Source organism: Petaurus breviceps, unplaced genomic scaffold (assembly GCF_028583685.1).
Source record: "Petaurus breviceps papuanus isolate PSGF00001 unplaced genomic scaffold, PetGlider_PUasm1.0 90879, whole genome shotgun sequence".
Taxonomy (NCBI): domain Eukaryota; kingdom Metazoa; phylum Chordata; class Mammalia; order Diprotodontia; family Petauridae; genus Petaurus; species Petaurus breviceps.
This window is the reverse complement of record NW_027187368.1, coordinates 2,739,169-2,759,417: the sequence shown is the minus strand read 5'-3', so window position 1 is coordinate 2,759,417 and position 20,249 is coordinate 2,739,169. Positions and strand designations below refer to the sequence as shown.

The 20,249-nt window shown below is 38.1% G+C and overlaps 1 long non-coding RNA gene across 1 annotated transcript in view; it reads left to right on the top strand.

Annotated features, from left to right (window-relative positions):
- LOC138150509 (uncharacterized) overlaps positions 1-20,249 on the top strand; it is a 42,346-nt gene that overhangs the window by 7,576 nt on the left and 14,521 nt on the right. Inside the window, exon 2 of the long non-coding RNA XR_011165576.1 lies at positions 7,442-7,480. This is a non-coding gene — a long non-coding RNA (uncharacterized lncRNA). The remainder of the gene's footprint in view (positions 1-7,441; positions 7,481-20,249) is intronic.

Sequence of the window (20,249 nt, the reverse complement as noted above, 5' to 3'; positions counted from 1 at the left end):
CAATTTACCCTCTGGTCTAAGAGATCTGGAAAGTTTTCTTTGTGATTTTTTTTTTTAAGCAATTGGGGTTAAGTAACTTGCTCAAGGTTACAGGGCCAATTATTTCTGGGTGTGGTGCTGAGTGTCTGAGCCTGGGATTCGATCTCCAGGTCATCCTGACACTGGAGCTGGTGCTCTTACTTGCTGTGCTACCTGGCCGCCCCTCTTTGTGATTTCTTGAAAAATGATATATAAACTCTTTTTTGGTGGCTGCTTTCAGGTAGTTCAATGATTCTTAATTTTTTCTTCTTCTCAGTTTGTTTTTTAAGTCAGTTGTAGTTACTTTAAGATACCTTAATATTTTCTTTTATTTATTCAGTCTTTTGACTTTTAAAAAAATTATTTATTTTATTATTTCACCATTGCATGTAAAAAAATTTAACAATCATCTTTAAAAACTTTTGAGTTCTAAATTCTCTCCTTCCGTCCTTTTTTATCTTCCCCCCTACTTGAGAAGGCAGGGACTTTGATTTTGATCATATGTGTAAGGTCATACAAAACATATTTTTATATTAGCCATGTTGTGAACCACCTTTCCCCAAATTAAAGTAATAAAAATAAAGTTTAGAAAGTGCGCTCTAATCTTCATTCAGAGTTCAGTTTTCTCTCTGGAGGCAAATAGCATTTTTCATCCATGAGTCCTTTGGATTGTTTTGGATCATTGTCTTGATCAGAGTAGCTAAGTCTTTCACAGTTGATCATCGTTACAATGTTGCTGTTACTGTGTACAATGTTTTGCTGGTTCTGCTTACTTCACTTTCCATGAGTTCATAGAAGTCTTTACAGGGCTTTCTGAAACCACTCCACTCATAATTTCTTATAGAGCAATAGTATTCCATCAGAATCATATAGCACAACTTGTTCTGTCATTCCCCAATTGATGGGCATCTCATCAATTTCCAGTGCTTTGTCAGAACAAAAAGAGCTGTTATAAATATGTTTGTACAAACAGGTCCTTTTCCCTTTTCTTTGATCTCTTTAGGATATAGACCTAGTAGTGATATTGCTGGATAAAAGGGTATGCACAGGTTTATAGCCCTTTGGGTATGGTTCTAAAATTGTTCTCCAGAATGATTGGACTAATTCACAACTCTACCCGCAGTGTATCAGTGTCCCAATTTTTCCATATCCCCTCCAGAATTTGTCATTTTCCTTTTCTGTCATGTTAGCCAATTGGATAGGTGTGAGGTGGTACCTCAGAGTTGTTTTAATTTTCATTTCTCTAATAAGTAGTGATTTAGAGCACTTTTTTTTTTTGCTTTTTGGAGGGCAATTGAGGTTAAGTGACTTGCCCAAGGTCACATGCCTAGTGTGTGTGTGTGTGTGTGTGTGTGTGTGTGTGTGTGTGTGTGTGTGTTAAGTGTCTTTGGCTGGATCTGAACCCAGGTCCTTCTGACTCCAGGGCCAGTGCTCTATTCACTGTGCCACCTAGCCACCCCTAGAGCACTTTTTAATGTGACTACTGGTAGCTTTGGCTCCTTCTTCTGAAAACTGCCTGTTAATATCCTCTGAGCATTTGCAAACTGGTGAATGACTCTTTCTTAAAAGAAAAATAATTTATTTATTTTTAGTTACAACATTTAGTTCTACAAGCTTTTGGGTTCCAAATTTTCTCCCCTTCTCCTTCCCCCCTCCCCAAGATGGCATGAAATCTGATATAGGCTCTACATACACATTCACATAAACATATCTCCACATTAGTCATGTTGCAAAGAAGAATTATGACCAATGGAATGAGTCACAAGAAAGAAAAAGCAAAACAAAACAAAACAAAAAAGAGAGAGAACATGCTTCAAGTATGCTTCTATCTACATTCAGGCTCCATAATTCTTTCTCCAGATGTGGATAGCATTTTCAATTATGAGCCTTTTGGAATTGTCTTAGAACCTTGCATTGCTGAGAGGAACCAAATCTACCAAGTTAGTCATCACACAATGTGGTTTTAACTGTGTACAATGTTCTCTTGGTTCTGCTCCCCTCACTCAGCATCAGTTCATATAAATATTTCCAGGTTTTTCTGAAGTCTGCCGGCTCATCATTTGAATGACTCTTATTTTTAGAAATTAAAAATTTATAAATTCCCTATATATTTGAGAAATAAGACCTTTATCAAAAAAACTTGTTGCAATTTTTTTCTTACTTTCTTGCTTTCCTTCTAATTTTCACTGCATTAAATTTGTGCAAAAACTTTTTAATTTTATGCAATCAAAATTATCTATTTTACTTCCTGTAATCTCCTCTATCTCTAGTTTGGTCAAACACTCCTCTCTTATCTATAAATCTGAAAGATACATTTTCCTGTGCTCCCCTAATTTACTTATGATGGCATCATCCTTTATGTCTAAATTATTTATCTATTTTACCTTTGTTTTGATATATGGCATGAAATGTTGATCTATGCCTAGTTTTTGCAAAACTAATTTCCAGTTTTCCCAGGAATTTTTTGGTCAAATGTTGAGTTCTTACCAACCCCCCCCCCCAAAAAAACCCCAAAACTTAGATCTTTCAGTTTATCAAACATCTAGCTTACTATGGTTATTTACTACTGTGTATTGTATACCTAATCTACTCCACTGATCGACCACTATTTTCCTAACCAGTACCAGATTGTTTTGTTGATTACCACTTTGTCGCATAGTTTGAAATCTGGAACTCTGCCTGCTGCTTTTCACAGTTTTTTCTTTATTGATTCCCTTGATATACTTAACCTTTTGCTCTTCCAGATGAATTTTGTTCCTGTTTTTTCTAGTTCTATAAAATTATTCTTTAGTAGTTTGATTTGTATAGCACGGAATAATTGTGATTTGTATTATATTGGTTTGGTCTATGTGCAACTACTGTTTCTCTAATTGTTTAGGTCTATCTTTATTTGTGTAAGAAGTGTTTTGTAATTGTGTTCCTGGGTCTGTCTTGGCAGGTAGACTTGTAAGTATTTTATATTATCTGCAATTATTTTCAATGGAATTTCTCTTTCTATCTCTTCCTGCTGGAATTTGTTGGTAATACATAGAAATACTGATGATTTATGTGGGTTTATTTTATATCCTGAAACTTTGCTGAAGTTGTTTCAACTAATGTTTTAGTTGATTCTCTAGGGTTCTTTAAGTATACCATCATATCACCTGTAAAGAGTGATAGTTTTATTTCCTTGTTGCCTACTTTCATTCCTTCCATTTCTTTTTCTTTTCTTATTGCTATAGCTAACATTTCTAATAAAATATTGAATAATAATGATGATAATAGACATCCTTGTTTCACTTCTGATCTCATTGGAAAGGCTTCATCAAGCTTATCCCTATTACAGATAATGCTTACTTTTAGTTTTGGTTAGTTACTACTTATCATTTTAAGAAAGGTTCCATTGATTCCTAGGATTTTTAGTGTTTTTTAATAGGAATGGGTATTGTACTTTGTCAAAGGCTTTTTTTTTTGGTTGTTGCATCTTATTGATGTAATCATATGATTTTTGTTGTTATTATTATTGACATGGCTAATTATGTTGATAGTTTTCCTAATACTGAACCTGTTCTGAATTCCTGCTATAAATCCTAACTGGTCATAGTGTATGATCTTTGTGATATATTGCTATAATCTCCTTGCCGATATTTTATTTTACAAAATTTACATTGATATTCATTCAGAAAGTTGGTCTATGGTTTTCTTTCTCTGTTTTTGCTTCTATTTGGTCTATTCTAATTTTTAGGGGGTTGTTGATTAGGCAAAGTTTTGTATGTCTTGTGTCAGTTATTTAATTCTCTTTTCAGTTCTTTCTTCCATGACTCTCATTTCTTTTCCAATATTTTCATCGTGTTCTCATTTTATAGTAAAAATATTGTTAAAACTCTTTTTAAAATTTTGTTTCAACTCTTCCAGAATTTTCAGTTGAATATATACCTAAATTGTATTTTTCTTTGAAACTTTGCTTGTAAATGTTTTAGAATCATTCTCTTCTCAGTTTGTGTCTTGAGCATGTATGTCTATCACCATAATAACTTTCTATGGTGGGATTATTATTATTATCTCATCCTTCAAGACGATTTCTTGACTTTGGACTTGATGATAGGACCCACTCTTTGCACTTCTAAAGGGAAAGTTTGGGCTGGTTTTTGCCACTTTCTTTGGGGTACTGAGTGTTGTGTTATTACAGGATCTAGGGGATAACTCAAGCTGGGGACCTGCAAGTTTTCAGTGCTTCTGAAGTTGTCTGATTTAGGACAAAGGGTGATGTCTGCTCTCTTGGTCTGAGCTCTCCAAGTTCCTGACCAGGGTTTGGGTCTGAGCAAAATGCCTGTAAGCTTTCCTTGTTTGAAATTCAAGCAGATTGCTGCTGGACTCGGTTACAATCAGCCTAACTGGAAAGCTTGACTGGTTCAGACAGAACTTTAGACTCCCCCTTGTCATGGGATTCCTGACCTCTTTACTCTACTGAGGGCTTCCTACTGCTTTGGAAGCTAGAACTGTTCCATTCTGGGGGTTAGCACAGCTTCCGTTTGTTTCTGAACTTGCTCCTTTCTTGGCACACAGCCTTGGGCCCACAGACACTCTTTAACCTGGAATGTGTTCCTTAAACATAGTCCCCTCCTCAATCCACCCTAGATCTGTGACCTAGAACTGAAGATGGTGATTGACAGACCCGACAATTGGCACCTATTTCTGCACCCTTCATAAGGTCATGCCCTTTTGTGCTAGATCTGGGACACTTTTTTTGTACATCGTACACATTCTTTCTCCATGTAGAATTTTCGACATATCCATTCCTAGTTCCCTCTTCCCAGTGTCCATAAACCTCTTGGTCTAGCTTTCTGTACTAACCCAGGCTAGCAAAATGACTCACTGATTTTTTCTTATATTTTCATGCAAGACAAGGCTAATTCCCTATTTTGACAGGATTACTGCCTTAACAATCTACTCCAGCTCACTGTCCTCATCCATGTTCATCCCAGGTTCTAAAGTAATCAATGGGTATACTCTGATACTTTCCCATTAATCATAAAAGTGCAACATCTCACATTAATTAATAAATTAGCTCTGAGACCCACATGTTATTAAATAAAATATTTGATCACATAATATAATCCAATTAATTTAGAAAATTTAAAATAAACTTAATAACCATTAGTTATTAACTATATTCTTTGATTTGATGCTAAATAAAATTTAAGTTATATGATCAATAATAATAATTTTTATTAAATAAATAACGTGAATAACTTGAGGTTGTTCAGGGAATATTTAATTTTTGTCTTTGTATCTAGCTCAAGAGGTGTTTAAGAAATGCTTGTTGATTAGGCAATTAATTTAGTAGGGTCATGAGTCACCCTATATCTGGAGTAGTGTCCCCAGTTGTGGGTCCCTTATTTTAAGGAGGACATTGATGAACTGGAAAACAGTGGGCAGAGGAGGCCACTAAGATTGTTGAAGGGCTTCAGAATATATTATATGACCGTATTTTGAAGGAACTGGGCTCCTTAGAATGGTGAAATTACTACTTAGTATGGACATGATTTCTGTCTTCAAATGTTTCAAGAGTTGTTACAAAGAAGATTACGTTTGTTTTGCTTGGACTCAGAGAACATAATTAGAAGAAATGGGTAGAAGTTGAAGAAAGATGAAATTTATTTGATATGAGGAAAATTTTATTAAAAATTAGGGCCATACAAAAATAGAGAGGGCTCTGGAGATAGTGGGTTCCATGATTCTACCTTTATTCACATCATTCCCTACACCTGAAATGCCCCTTCACCTCAAGCCCTCTCATTAATGTCTTTCCTGTCTCTCAGGGTCAAGTTCAAATATCTCAGCTATTTTTTCATACAAAAAGAACAATGCTAAGGATGTAAGGAAACTACCCAATATAGGAAATGTGAGGTTCAAGAAAGCAAAGATCACTTCCATTTCGGAGAACAGGAAAGGTTTCCTGGAGGTGTCATTTAAATTAAGCTTTGAAGGGCATGTCTTGACCCATGTTCTTCATATCGCTTCAGAGAAGGAGGTACTCATACACACACAAAGAGGTATAAATGCAATATAATATGGTCAGACATTTCATAGAATCTCACTGCACAAAGGGACCTCAGAGGTGAGCCAGTCCAACCCATACCTTTATACCTTTACAATATCCTGGACAAGGGATGCTGTCCTTCAATATCCTCTTGAAGATCTTTGGTAGTAGGGAACCTATCATTTCCCTAAATAGCTCATTCTAATGTTTGCTAGTTCTAGTTATTACAAAGTTTTCCTTTGCTCTAATTATTAGGAAGTTTTTCTTACATGGAGTCATATGCTGCCTCCCTACAACTTCTTCCTGATGGTTCTTTTTCTGCCTTCTGCGAACAAGTAGAACAAGCCTAATCTTTCTACCACATGACAGCCCTTGTATGTGCATGTGTAGATGTGCACACACCTGTGTGCAAACTCACACTATCTATAGCATGCCCACCCATATGCACATGCAAATAGTACAGTATAAATAAGCATGCTTGCATGCATATAATGCATCTTCACATATAAATGTAAACAAACACACACGTACACATGCAATGAGGATACACTTTTGCCATGGTTGGGGGCTGGGCCATTGGAGAGATTTAAAATACAGCACAGCAATTTCTAAGGGGAGTGAAATGTTGTTATAGTGGCTCCTATGGAAACTTCCTGCCTTTCTTTCCAAAAGAATAGGCTGGGTCAGCTGCTGAAGCCTTCCTGGCAGACTCCAGACAAAGCACTGGACTTTTCGGGAATATTAGCCATTTGTTTTTAACACCAGGAAACTCATTCTCCTACCTCCTATTCTGAGCCAGACTCTTAAAACTTACAGGCCTAAGGGCAGTAGGTAAGGGTAAGAAGCTAGATGTGCCCTCCATGGCAAAGAAAATCATGAACCTGAAGAATTTCCAGCTGCAAAGGACCTTAGCATATAGCATTTTAGAGCTAAGGACCTTAGAGTACAGCTCTGTCATTTTATGGATGAAGAAACTAAGTCCAAGAAAGAAAAAGTAACCTGAACAAGGTTCCATAACTAGTGAGAAGAACCAAAAGTCACCCCCAGGCTCTTTCCCCTGTACCACTTAAAATGCTATTCCCTAAATAGGTCTCTAAGGTCTTCTAGCACTTAGCATTTGGAATTAGCACAGTAAGGGTCATCCATAAACTCTCCAGGGAGCAATCTGCTACATAGAAGTGTCCCCTTTCTGCCAACTTGGACTGGGTCATGGGGTCTTCCTAACCACATGACAACATTGAATAGGGAAGAGAATAGTGTGAGCCAATGGAAACCTGTGTAAAGGCTTGGGGACTGGGGTTAATAGAAGGCAGGAATTACTGGGTTATTGCTGGGAAGGCTCTGTTAACCAAATGGATGTTAGAAATTATTGAGTCTAAACCCTTCATTTTACAATTGCAGAAACTGCGACCGAGAGACTTACCCAAGGTAATAGAGGAAGTAAGTAGCACAGTTATTATTCAAACCCAAATCCTTTCATTCTAAATCTACTGCTCTTTTCATACTAACTGGAATTTCTTTGAATGGTGATGTAGGCCTGGAATTGGAACCCAATACTCAGAGCAGGAGCAGTATTCTCCACCTGCAGCCTTTCCATAGGAAAGATGCTGAAACACAAATGCACTCTGGCTAGAATTGTAAATTGGTTCAGGCATTTTAGAAAGTGGTTTGAACTGTGCTCCCAAAGTTTCTCTACTATGCATACCATTAGACCAAACAATACCAACACTCCTAAAGAGATCAAAGAAAGAGGAAAGGGACCCATTTGTGTAAAATTATTTATGGCAGCTCTTTTTGTAGTAGCAAAGAATTGGACACTAAACTGTGTCCATCTAGTGGGGAAATGGTTAAACAAATTATGGTATATGAATGTAATGGGATATTGTGCTATAAGGAATATCAAATGGACAATTTCAGAGAAACCTGTGAAGACCTGTGTGAACTAATGCAGAGTGAAGTATGAAGAGCCAACAGGACAGTTTGTACAACAGCATCATAAAGAAGAACAATTTGAAAGATTTGAGAACTTTAGTTAATTCAATGACCAATTACGGTTCTATTTTTCTTTTTTTAAGGTGTCAATTTTCCTCTAGTATTAAATAATTCAGTTATTTTTAGTTTTCAACATTGACTCCCATGAGTTTTTGAGTTTTCAATTTTCTCCCTCTCCCTCCCCTCCCCCCTCTCCAAGACAGTGTGCAATCTGATATAGGCTCTACATATACATTCATATTAAACATTTTCACATTAGTCATATTGTAAAGAAGTATTAGGGAGGAACCATGAGAAAGAAGAAACAAGAAAAGAGAAAAAAAGAACAAATAGTATGCTTCTATCTGCACTCAGACTCCATACTTCTTTCTTGGGATATGGACAGCATTTTCCATCATAAGTTTTTGGAGTTGTTTTAGATACTTGTATTGCTGAGAAGAGCCACGTCTATGAAAGTCAGTCATCATACAACGTGGCTGTTACCATGTACAGACAGTATTCTCCCGGTTCTGTTCACTTGACACAGCATTAGTTCATATAAGTCTTTTCAAGTTTTTCTGGTCTGCCTGCTCTTTTTTTTTTTTTTTTTTGCCTTTTGGAGGGCAATTGGGGTTAAGTAACTTGCCCAAGGTTACACGGCTAGTTTTTTTTGTGTGGGTATTAAGTTTCTGAGGCTGGAAGCAAACTCAGGTCCTCCTGACTCCGGGGCTGGAGCTTTACTCACTGCATCACCTAGCCACCCCCATCATTCTTTTAGCACAATAATATTCCATTACATTCATATCATATCAACTTGTTCAGCCATTCCCCAATTGATGGGCATCCCCTCAATTTCCAATCCTTGGCCACCACAAAAAGAACTCCTGTACATAGTTTTGTACATGTGGATCCTTTTCCTCAGCTACAATTCTAGATGACTGATGATGATGATGAAATATTGCCCACCTCATGAGAAAGACATGATAGACTGAAAATGCAGAACAAGATATATAGTTTCTCGGCCATAACCAATGTGGGAATTTGTTTTAATTGACTGTATACATATTTGTTAAAAGAGCTTTCTTTTTCTTTTTTTTTTCCTCAAGGCTGGGGGAGGGATGGTGTTGGGAAGGATGAGGAATGATAGATATAGGATAGAAAAAAGAACTAGAAAAGAAAAAAGTTATTAAGATATTTTCTTATAAATGTGAGAACAGAAGAAACACAGAAAGAAGCACAAATAGCACAACCTTGAAAGCTACAAGTTAAAGTTATCATCTACTTTAAAAGACAAGCAAGCTGTACATATATTATGCTCCTTTTCTACTCAAATATATAAGAAATGAAATATGTAAATATTATATATAACATATAAATAAATATGAAAATGCCCATTTCATTTGGTGTTTGTTCAGTTCGGAATGAATTAATAATTTAAAGAAGGAAGAGGTTAGAGATCTTGCTTCTGGAAAGTCCTGGTGACCTATAAAGTAAGAATCCTATTCCATGGTTTAGAGCAAGCACTGGCATTCTGTAACTAGTTCTAGTATTCTAAACACATGATGAATGGATGAGCTATTGATTGGCTGCTGAACAAGAACTGGGGTGCATTCAGAAAGAATTAACTAGCCAAAGTGAAAGGAAGAACTATCTAGAGGACTGTTCTTCCTAGTTCTTGCCTGGCTGTTACTCAGATGAGCAAGACAATGCTGAGGGGGCAAGGCTTTGGGCTCTCCCCATCTAGAGCCAATATGTGGTCCATAAATACATGACTCTATTCTTTGCCTTTTGGTGTGTGTTCTTTCCTAATTTTATGTGGAGGAGTACTGGAGACAGTTATAACTCTTCAAAAAGTCAGGATGTTGAGGTATTAGAGGTCCAAGAGCCGTAGTTCATGTCAGGATTAATCAGAAGTGAGATTGTTATCTATTCCACGTCAGTTCTTGGGGAAGGTGGGTTAAACTGAAGACAGTTTCTGCAAAGCTTTCACCCCACATTAAATTTCAAATGCTGAGTCCTCTTTCCCTCTGTTCCTACTGCACTGAGTCAAGCTGGTCACTTGAGCTTTTGCTCCTCACCATCTGGCTTCTGCCAAATTTCAATATGGACTCTAGCTCCCAGAACTTTGGTGGTTCACGATTCTAACCTTTCAAGGCTCACAAAGTTGTTATTGTCTCCAGTACTCTTCTGAAAAGTAGGAAAAAAATCAAATGCAAAGAAGCAAGGAGCTACATGTTGACCCTAGATAGGAAGGTCCATGGCAGGGGTGGGGAACCTATGACCTCAAGGCCACATGTGACCCTCTCTATGTCCTCAAATGTGACTGTTTGACTGAATCCAAACTTTGCAGAAAAAATTCCCTAAATAAAAAGATTTGTTCTGTAAAACTTGGATTCAGTCAAAAGACTATACCCAAGAACCTAGAAGGCTACATGTGGCCTCAAGGCTGCAGGTTCTCCACCCCTGGTCTAAGACCTATCACAACCAATGGCTTACAGCACTATCTCTCTCACCCATACATTGGCCAAGGAAAAAGTGTCTTCTCTATTTTGCGCTGACCAGTTAAAGGCTTTTGAATGCACCCCAGTTCTAGCTCAGCACACAATCAATAGTTCATCACTTCACAACATGACTAGAAGACCAGAAACACTAATAACAGAAGTAGCAACAGCAGCAACGACAACTAACATTTATATAATTCTTTAAGGTTTGCAAAGAACTTCCCACATGGTAACTCATTTGATTGTCCCAAGAACCCTATGAGGTAGGTGCCATTATTATCCTGATTTTCCAGATCAGGGAGCTGGCAATATAGAGAGGTTAAGTGATGCTTAGGGTCACACAGCTAGTTGGTGTTGGAACTTGGGTCTTCTTGATTACAAGTCTCACATCCTTTCACTATGCCACCTGGTCATCTCAATGATGGAATGTTTGTTCATCGTCCAGATTTGGCAGGGGGAGGGGAGGGTGAGCACTCAGGGATAGGAGAAGACTCTTCCATTACACATCATTGTACCTTTCTAGAAGTAGACTCACCAGCTTCTTCCACAGGAGCTGACAGCACACAGAGGATACTGCATATGCTCTGAGGATAAAGCTCCACTTTATTATGTAGGATATTCATTATGTAGGCATGAGTAACTGCCTGGAAATTCACAAAGGCAGGAGAAGACAAGATTCAATCATGGAACAATGAGTGCCATACCAAAGGACTATTGCTATAGACCAGTTAAAGTCTTCTGTCTCTTCCCCACTCTGTTCTCTGCTGTCAGAGTCATTTTTCTTTCTTTCTTTAAAATAAATTTTCTTGCTTTTACTTTTACAACACATAAATTCCTCCTTGCATGCCTTCCCTTCTTTCCTCTCCAGAGCCATCTTATATATCCTATAATAAAGACTTGCTTTTTTTAAAAAAAGAAAGACCAGAAAAATCAGCAAACTGATCAATACATAAGAAAAAAAATCTGACAGCACATTCAACGTTCTACATCCATGAACTGTCCCACCTGTGTGGACTGGGGTATTGTATTTTCTCATATCTCTTCTTTGGGGTCATGCTGGTTTTTGTAGTTTTGTGACATTTATTTTAGGTTATTTTGTGGTTGTTTTATTTCCATTTACTTTGTTTAGTTATTGTGTATATTGTTTTCTTGGCTCTGCTTACTAAGATTTGAATCCCTTCAGGTAAGTTGTTCAATGTTTCATGTATTCATCATGTTTATAATTTCTTACAGCATAATATTCCATTAGAAACATTCCCATTATATTCACAGACTATAATCTTTTAGTTATTCACAACTGATGGGCATCTATTCTGTTTCTAGTTCTTTACTAACACACACACAGAGTACTATATGTGTGTGTATAACATATATATATTTATATATATATGACCTTTCTTTTCTATCAATGATCTCCTTGGGGTGTATATCTAGTAGTGGAATCGAGGGTGATTTAAAAAAAAAAAGTGTACGTATGATCATACCAAACACATTCTTCCCCACCTTAATGAGCTCCCATGGCTCTCTAATAACCACCTTCAGGGATCAGATATAATCTCCTCTGTTTGGTGTTCAAAGGGCCTCATAACCTGGCCTCTTTCTATCATTCCAGTCTCCTTGCCCTTTATTCATTCCACAAATTCTATGATGCAGGTGCACTAACATACTTGCTGTCTGTCCCCCATGCCTAGAATGATTTCATCCCTTCACCTCTACCTCTCAGTTTCTCTGGCTTTCTTCAGGACTCAATTCAAATCCCACTTTCTGCAGGAGGCCTTTTCCTGAGTCCCTCACTTTCTCCTTCTTCTCCACCTTCTCTTCTGAGATGACCTTCCACCGAATCTATATCTATCTTGTACAAATCTAGCTATTTACATGTTGTGTCCCCATTTAGAATATATACTCCTTGAGGGCAGGATCTTTGTCTTTCTTTGTATACTCAGCACTTAGCACAGTGCCTAGCACATAGTAAGTGCCCAATAAATTTGTCAATCGATTGCAATAGACTGGGTGAAGCAGGTAGTTTTAAGCTAATTAAGGATGGCCTCAAATTGGAGCACAGCATTTATCCTATAGGCAAAGGAGAGCAGTGAATATCTTTGGGCAGAGGAGTCGTGTGATGAAGGCTGTGCATTAGGAAGACCACTTCAGCAGCTGCATGAAGGACAGAGCAGAAAGGGTAGATGCTGGAGACAAAGAGAGAAGTTAAGAGAATGTTACAATAATCCAGATGAAGGATGATGAGAGCTTGAAGGAAGATGGGAACAGCAGAAGTGGAGAGAAGGGATGGATTTCCAGTCTTCAATAATCTTCTATTAAAATTCAAGCATTTCGAACAGTGAGAATAACTTAAACCATTAACATTACTCACATTCTACATAGTTTTTTAACTCAAAAGAGTACAACTTCTCCATTTTACACATGAAAGAACTAAGGCCCAGAAAAGAGAAAGTGATTTTTGTTCAATATCAGAAAGCAAGTTAGCAGTAACAGAGAGCTGAACCTTGCCTTCTGACTCCCAGGCTATTATCTATATCAAGACACGTCCCATTATTTATCACGTTTACCTTAATTCAAGGTCAGTCCCTTGTTATTTGTTACATTTTCATTTAGAAACTGTGATTGGCTTAAATTGTAATTTGCTACACTTGTTGTGTTCTGTTTTATCAAATGTATTGTTTTTAGCAATTGGCATTTGGCAAGCTTATTAGTCATTCATCATATGTTGCGTGACCACTTATTATGTTTGATATATTGTTGTTCTGTGTTTCAGACACTGTGTTTAGTGGCCATCCAATTCTGTATAATTTGAGTGGAGCAAAATGTTAGAAGTAGAAGACAACACAGATTGTAGATAGATCACTACAAATCAGAATCTGGAATGTTGGAGCTGAAAGGACCCTTAAAACATGGACCAGAAACCTCCAAGTTTGATTCTTCCCTCTCCCTTATTTCTCAAGTCTGACTTCTTGAATGAATGAATGGGTGGATAGATGGATGGATGGAAGAAAATGTGTTTGTTAAATGCTTCCTGTACACAAGACTATGCATGGTTTAGAGTACACATACAAAGTTAAAACAGTCTACATTCAAGAGTTTACATTCTTTAAAAAAATTTATTTTCAGTTCCAAATTCTATCTCTCTCTCCACCCCTCCCCCATCAATCAAGAAGGCAAGAAATATGATATTCATTATACATATGAAGTCATGCAAAACATATTTCCACATTAGCTATGTTACAAAAACAAGCAAGAAAAATAAATTGAAAAAAATATGCTTCAATCTCCACTCAGAGTTAATCAGTTCTCTCTTTGGAAGTGGATGGCATTTTTCATCATGAGTTCTTTGGAATTGTTGTGGATCATTATATTGATTAGAGTAGCTAAGTCTTTCATAGTTGATTATCATTACAACATTGCTGTTACTGTGTACATTGTTCTTCTAGTTCATCTCATTTCACTTTGCTTCAGCTTATATGGGCCTTCCCAGGTTTTTTGGTACCATTCTCTTCATTATATTTTGCAGCACAATAGTATTCCATCATAAATGCACACCACAACTTGTTCAGCCACTTCTCAATTGATGGGCATCCCCTTTGTTTCCAATTCTTTGCTGTCACAAAAGGAACTACTATAAATATTTTTGTACATATGAGTCCTTTTCCTTTTTCTTGGTCTCTTTCATTTTTCTTTGATCTCTAGTAACAGTATTGCTAGGTCAAAAGGTATGGAGTTTTATAGTCCTTTGGCCATAGTTCCAAATTATTCTTGAGAATGGTTGGACCATTCTCAATTCCACCAATTGTGCATTAGTGTACCTATTTTTCCACACCCCCTCCAGCATTTGTCATTTTACTTTTATGTGATGTTAGTCAATCTGATAGGTGTGAGGTGGTACAAGGTGGTACATTCTAATAGGGGAAGACAATACATAGAGGGAAATACTTGCCAGGGAGGTAGGTGAATTTTGGTCTGGGAAGTTAAGAATGGTGAATAGAGTTATGGGACCATTGATTGATTGATATATGATGTCCAGAAATGGTAATTTGATTTGATAACTGTTCCCAGAAATTAAAAAGAAATGAAATTAATCAAAATGAAATTAATTAAAAAAAGAAATTAAAATGGGATAAAGGGAGAGAGAAAATCAGGGAATCCTTTTTTTTTTTCAAACACAAAAAGGTACTCATTACCTCTTGCTTATACCACTGCATCATACTGCTTCCAAACCCCTGGCTTCTAATCCTTACCCCACACAGATGACAAAATAACATTCCTAAGGTCCAAGTCTGACATTGTCATTGCCTTCCTTACACCCTTAACCCCTCAACAAAGAAAAACTTCAGTGGCTCAATATTACTTATAGAGTAAAACAGTCCCTTTCATGTATCTATGATCTCACCAAACGGATTCTGATAATGACCCTCTGAGCTTGACCTACTTTCTCCTGCCTCCATGCATTCATGCAGGCTGATTGCCAAGTCTAGAATGCAGTCCCTCTTCATCGTGGCTTTTCAGACTCTCTTCCTGTGGGGCTCAGCTCTGGGCCATCTTCCTTGAGCTCCCCAGCTGAAAATGCCCTTTCTCTTCTCAAACTTTCCTAAAGCACTTTGTTGACATCTCTCCTTTGCCCCATTGTACTCAACTTGCTGTTATATTTAGCTGAATACCTGCCCTGTCTTTTACCTCCTGCCCCCATTCCCCAGAGTTATATGAGCTCTTTGGGGGCAGAATGTATCTTTTATTTTTCAACTTCGAGTTTCTACTTGAAGATGGAAGTGAACTTAGAAGTCATTGACTACAACTCTCATGTTGTAAGTGAGTCTACAAGTCTAGAGAGAGGAAGAAGTTTCCCAGAAAAATCCTGAAAGAGAGTATTGATCACATTCTGCATGCAGGGGCCCTAAGCTAGACGCTGGGGGGGGGGGCAGGATGCAAAGACAAGATAAAAAGAGTCCTTTCACTCATAGAGCTTATATTCTATTTGGGGGACACAGATAAATAGGTACAAGATCATTTGGGAGGAAGAGAACACTAACTGAAGAGCTAATGACGGATTTCTTGGGGGAGATGGCACATAGGCTAAACCTTAAAGGCAGGTAGAGTTCTCAGAAGTGCTTGTGAGAAGGAAATGCATTACAGACCTGAGGAGTGCACAAAGTCATGGAGGATGAATATTAATGCAAAATTTAGGGAATAACGAGTAGGTTAGTTTGATTTGAATTAAGGATGCACAAAGGGAAGTATGTACAATAAGTCTGGAAAGGTAGAATGGGTCCAAGTTATGAAGTGCTTTCAATGCCAAGATGAAGGATTTATATTTCATAGGCCAGGGGTGTCTAGGTGGTGCAGTGAATAGAGTACCAACCCTGGAGTCAGAAAGACCTAAGTTCAAATCTGGCCTCAGACACTTAACACATACTAGCCATGTGACCTTGGGCAAGTCACTTAACCCCAATTGCCCTGACTTCTCCCCTCCAAAAAAAAAAAAATATATATATATATATATATATATATATCATAGGCCATAGGGAGCTATTGATGGTTCTAGTCCAAGATCACATAATGAATAAATGGCAGATCACAGGTCTCCTACTTTGGTGACTGTTCTTTTCATTGACTACATTTCCTCCTTTCTTCCTTCATCACCTGACTCACAAAGAGCCATAACCTGATTTTTGTACCTCAGCTGCATATATGTGTTTTACATTTATTCTTCCCCATTCCTTACTTCTTTACTAACTCCAAATCCTCCCTACCCTGTCTTTCCTCTCACCACTCTCTATCCATAATCTATCCTTTTGATTTAGAGCCAAAGCCAGCCTGATGACATTTACAAATACCGATCCTCTGGTTCACTCACCCCTCCAATCACAAACACATTTGTTTCCCCAACTTTCCTTGACTTTTCTCCCTTCTTTCTCTTTGCTCCTCTTACTTCCTCTCCCTCTCTAACTCCTCTTCTTCCTCAACCCTGTTGCTATGGCAGAGGTCCCCCTGTCTTGATTGGGAATTGAGCTTGTGTCTGGGAGAAATCCTGAATAGCCAGTTTGAGGAAGCCAGGGCCTCTCTGAGGAACAATTCAATATTCCTTTTTATAGTCTTTGGCGTGGAGTAGAGTGGAGAGTTTACTCAGTCTGAATTAACTAATGGATTCCAGAATGCTCTTTAGCACCGAGGGGAAAGATATGGGTTTGCCCCAATAGCCGAATCCTTTGGATAAGCCTTGTACATGAATTTCCACCCAAACCCAAACCTTCCCCAGTCTGGCCCAGAGCTGGGCCACATTTCCAGTGTAATCACCAAGACCTTGCTTTGTTAACCCTTGGCAACCAATAACCTCAATCCTTCACTTGACAGTTCCAAAGTATTTTTCCAGCTGTTTTCTCCTTAGGGCTTCTCAACATTACTAGTATTGTATGTAGCCCTCCTATTACAGATAAAAAGCCTTGAGCCTGGAAAGGGGAAGTATTTGCTCAATGTCACACAAGGGGTCACTGACAGAGCATGGACTTGAAGCCAAATTTGATTGCAAATTCAGTGCTCTTTTTACCACAACATAGCTACCTCCTTCCACTGCATTTCACTGCCTGATATGTAATAGGAAAATGTAGTCAAAGGAGCCTGTAGACTCAAAAGACCTTTATTCCAATATTGGCTCTGACACCACATCTAACACTGTATCATTTCATTCTGTTGAGACAATTTCCTCATCCTTAAAAAGAGGGATAGGGGTGGCTAGGTGGCGCAGTGAATAGAGGCACTGGCCCTGGAGTCAGGAGGAACTGAATTCAAATCCAGCCTTAGACACTTAAAACAAAAACTAGCCATGTGATCTTGGGCAAGTCACTTAACCCCAAATTGCCCTCCAAAAAAAAAGCAAAAAAAAAAAAAAGAGGGGTAATACTTGTAGTATCTACTGCACTACACCGGGTTGTTTTGAGAAAAATGCTTCCTTAAGGCACCATAGAATTGAATGTCATTATAATCCAATGATGATTATTATTGTTAGTTAGAATTGATTGTTATTTTGTGTCTAATCTTTCCTTCTCCCTTTTCTGTTTACTCATAGTTTCTGTTTTCAAGCTATATACTAAAAGTCAATAAAATGACAATACTTAAAAAATAATTATTCTATAACTCAACCAAAATGGGTGCTGGTTTTTTTTTTTAAAGCAATTGGGGTTAAGTAACTTGCTCAAGGTTACATGGCTAGTTATCTCTGGGTGTGGTGCTGAGTATCTGAGCCCAGATTTAATCCCCAGATCATCCTGACACTGGAGTCAGTGGTCTTACTCGCTGAGCCACCTGGCCTCCCCTAAGCAATTGGGGTTAAGTAACTTGCTCAAGGTTACATGGCCAGGTGTTTCGGGGTGGGTGCTAAGTGTCTGAGTCCAGGATTCGATCCCCAGGTCATCCTGACACTGGAGCCGGTGCTCTTACTTGCTGTGCTACCTGGCCACCCTGGGTGCTGTTTTTTGTTGTTGGTGGTGGCAGTGATGGTGGTGATAATGATGACAATGATGATAGTAGATCTACCTGAAGTACTGCCTAGAGACAAGAGTAGATGCTAGGTGACCCTGGAAGCTCTTCCTAATATCTAAACAATATGATTTTAGCATTGGAGGGGACCTTTGAGGCAGCAGATTTTTAAAACATAGTTTTAGAGTTACAAGGGATAGAATATCCATTTCATTTCACAGGTGAAGAGGCAGAGGTCCAGGGAGGCAAAGTGATTTTCCACAAGATCACACAGGTAATAAATGGCAGAGTCAAGGCTTGAACTCCTGACCTTCTGACTCTAAATTCAGTGTTCTTTCTACTCTACCTCATTGCCTCAGATTTAATAATTCTCTACACATCCTTTAGAAATGAGAACACTACTATTTGACACATTCTCACTAAGGCGTAGAGGCAAGTCCCTTTTCTTTGAGGTGTCTCATTTTCCTTATCTGTAAAAACAAGCAGGTTGGATTGCATGATCCTTAAGGTTTCTCCCAGGCCTATTTTTCCAAAGATAGATCACTGTTCTCCTTGGAAAAGATGCCCAATACACCCTGCTCTGGCTATGCAGACCCTACCCATCATTCAGGGTTCAACTCAAGACCCCCTTCCTACAGAAAGTCATTTTTTAAGTTTTGTTTTGTTTTGTTTGGAGGGCAATTGGGGTTAAGTGCCCAAGGTCACATGGCTAGTTTTTCTGTGTGTGTGTTAAGTATCTAAGGCCAGATCCAAACCCAGGTCCTCCTGACTCCAGGGCGGGTGCTCTATTCACTGCGCCACCTAGCCACCCCCAGAAAGTCATTTTAAACCACTCAAGGCTGTAGGGATCTCTCCAACTTCTGGTTTTCTATTAATAGGCATGATCTGTGAGCCTTCATTTAGGTTCTCAACAATAGTGACAACTCACAAATCCTTTTTTCAATGAGATTGTAAAGTAGATAGTACAAAGATTATACCCCAATTTTTTTAAAGCTATGATTTTATTGCTGCAGAGGAACTTCTACCAATGTAGATAGACACTTTCTCTGTAATTCAGAGAGCTATTAGTGGTCCAGAGAGGTTAATTGACATGCCTCCAGGGTCACGTAACCAATATGTGCTCTCTATCTACTACACCATCCTGCCTTTCATTCACTTGACCAGTAGGGAAATGGAGGCACAGAGCTCTTATAAGTGACTTGCTAAAGTCTACATAGCTAGTTAAGTGTTGCTGCAATTTCAAATTAAGGCTTCTGACTCTTAATGCTTTCCCTACAACACACACAGTGCTGAATCCCATTATTTATTTCATTCTTTTTTTTTTATTAGACTGTTTCATGTATCTTGATTCTTCCTCTCCCCTCCCCTCTTTGCCTACCCATACTGTGAAAGAATGAAAGCAATAACTTTGTCTCTACCTCCTACATTCTATGTAGATTTGTCTAACTCATGGCCTCCTAAACTCCTAAGTGGTGGGAAACCAGATTAAAATGTTATTGGGAAATATTTAATAAAATAAATAAAAATATATAATATTGATAATGCTCATGTGTCAATATGAGATCCACAGGGATCATTTTTATTTGAATTTGATACCTCTGTAAAGCAGGGCGCTCTCACAGGGCTCTCCAGCCTCCTAGAACTTGTTCCACAAAATTGTTGAATTTATTTGAATGAAATAGTGTAGTTATAAGTCTTAGCCACAAGGTGGCACATTGAAGAAGTTATTTCCAATGTACTGTCTACTCCTCTAAAGCTTAAGATGTCCAGCAAAATAAGTTGCTGTTGTAATGAACACTGGTAGTGATGATGATGAAAAAGTTGAAATGTATAAGGCAATCTGGTAAAAGTACATTGAATTTGGAGCCAGAAGATCTGGGTTTGAATTTTATTATTGATCTCTGACATTTATTAGCTGCTGCTACTTTCTGAAGTCATTTTCCCACTTCAGTTCAGAGCTTCCTTTTTTTCTTTTTGGAGGCGGAAGGCAGGGCAATTGGAGTTAAATGATTTGCCTAAGAGTCACACAGCTAGTAAGTGTCAAGTGTCTGAGGCCGGATTTGAACTCAGGTCCTCCTGATTCTAGGGCTGGTGCTCTGTTCACTGTTCCACCTACTTGTCCCTTGTTCATCTTTTAAGTGGGAAAAGTAATGGTGTTATTACTTATTTCATGAGTAGGAGTAAGGAAAGCATGCTGTAAAAATTAAAAAGCTCTAAAAATTGTTATAATAGCAATTCACACTTTTATAGCCCTT